Here is a 2,337-nt window from a genome sequence, read left to right on the forward strand (position 1 = left end):
AGAGCGTAAGGGAGAAGGAGAAAAGGCTTTAGCAGCACGGCAGGGGTAGATGATGGACACGTGTCTGTACATATGAGCAACGTATGATATAAAACTGCAAACAGGCGAACCCTGGCCGCATGCAGACAGCATACAGAAGTGCAGGGGACGGAGCTAAGGAGTGATGGCATTCTTTCTTGTCTTGGATTGTTTTGTTTTTGCATTCTGTCCTTTTTGCAATTAATAACATTTAGAATGTCATTATTTCCTTCAACGATATTTTAGACCCTCACTTCCCACAACATCCACACACTCAGTCAGTATAATATTAAGAATAATATCAGGGGCCGGCAGGGGGCGTGGTGGGTAAAGGGAATGGAATACCTCCCACATCGTCAACTGCAGTTCAAGTCCCAGACCTGGAAGCTTGCTTTCTTACTCTCTCTCTCTCTCTTTCTCTGGTCAAATTAAAATAAATAAAGTTAAATTAAATAATTCTTTTAAAAAATTTAAAAATGAAGAGGGAGACCAGCAGATGGCATAATGGTTACATTGCTGGACTCCCACATAGTCAACCTCAGTTTAAGTCCCAGACCTGGTGGCTTAACACTCACACCGGGTGCGTGTGTGTGCGGGCCCAAGATCCCAAGAGGAGAATGGAGAAGGGATCGCAGCGTGGCCATCCTCCAGGGGGATTGGGGAGGTGGTGATTTCTCACTTTCTGTCTGTCTCTCCAGTGACTGCCTGCACCCTATATCAAAAATTTCACTTAAAAAAAGAATAAATCAGCACAAATGTCTAGAACATTAATATGTACAGGGACTGCTTTAGGATACCATGTGTTAACTTATTTAATTCTCACAAGATCTCCGTGAGGTCAGTACTGCCATGATTCCCATTTGACAGCTGAGGAAGCAAGCACAGAGAGGCTACATAGCCGGCCAGGGCCACACAGCTAATCCCTGGGCTACCCCAAATGCTAATGCACATTCGGTTGTCGGCTGTTGGAGAGGTTGTGGAGAAATGCAGAGATGAAAGAGCTGGGATCAGGTTTGTATGTGGTGAGGGTGGTGAGGCGTGGGGGCGAGGGAGTGCCGCGGTGAAAGAGAGTCTCCCAAGCCAAGGTCCCCTGGGGCATGGCATCACCTTGGGTCCGCTGAGCCTCTGGGATAGAGGCAGGTGCTAGGATAGGCGTGGGCCACCAGGGGGCAGCAGAAACCAAGGAGCTGACCTCCCCTGGCGCTCCTTCAACAGGCCCGGTGTCTCTGGCTTTTTAATAAACGCCTTGGAAAAAGGTGAGGTTTTGTGAAGAATGAGCTCCGCCCTGCTGCCGCCACTTAGGTAAATTAATCTCAAGAGCAGCTGAGCACCGCCTGGCTTTCACAGTCACGTGGTCCGCTCCTCGCACCCACCCCTGCGGGATGCGGGGTACTTCTTTCATGGCGGGGAAACTGGCGCAGAGTGACCAAGTACCCCGCCCACAGCACACAGCTTTGACCCGGCAGGCAGAGGTGCACGCGGAAGGCGAGACCAAGCCCTGGTCCCACTGCGTCTCACTGTTCCGAGCTGTAAAAGGGGGAAGACGAAGATGGGCAAGTGGTATACAGGGTGGTTAGGGATTAGGTTCAAATCCCCACTACGCTGTGGGTACCTGTTTGTCACAGGCCAGTCCCACACAGCGGCCTCGAGATGCAGTGAAATCACGCCTCTCTTGCAGTAAGAAATCAACAACTGCCAGGGTTGGGAACCAGCAGTTAGCGTAATGGCTATGTCGCTGGACTCCCACGTAGTCGACCTCGGTTCCCGGCCCGCGCCCAGTGGCTTAAAACGCACGCCGGGCGCGTGTGCATGCGTGCCCAAGATCCTGAAAGGAGAATGGAGGAGAAGGGATTGCGGTGTGACCATCCCCCCTGGGGGGGTGATTTCTCGCTTTCTGTCTCTATGTCTCTCTCTGTCTGGCGAGAGCACGCGCCCTATAGCGAAAATCTCTCCAAAAAAAAAAAAAAAAAGCTGCCAGGGTTTTGTTTGGATTTTGCTTTTTTAGCTTGTTTTAGTTTTTTGTTTCTTAATTGCTAGAGAGCATGTGTGCTTGTGAGAGAGAGAAAACCCCCAATGAGGTGTGCGGCAACTCCTTCTCCTCCATTTCTCTAACCTGTTGGGGTTTGGGGCATGCACGCCCGCGTGCCCAGGTGTTTTTCAAACCGGGAATTAAACCAGGGTCGGCCATATGGAATCTGGAGCGCACGGGGTTTGACCACTGCACTACAGGTTGGTCTGCTTTATTTTACTTCTTAATCACTTTCATGGAAAAATAATGTCAGAAAGCTTCTTCAACAGGATGTTAACGGAGCTGCTATT

The sequence above is a fragment of the Tupaia chinensis genome, unplaced genomic scaffold (genome assembly GCF_000334495.1).
Source record: "Tupaia chinensis unplaced genomic scaffold, TupChi_1.0 Scaffold000231_1, whole genome shotgun sequence".
Classification (NCBI taxonomy): domain Eukaryota; kingdom Metazoa; phylum Chordata; class Mammalia; order Scandentia; family Tupaiidae; genus Tupaia; species Tupaia belangeri.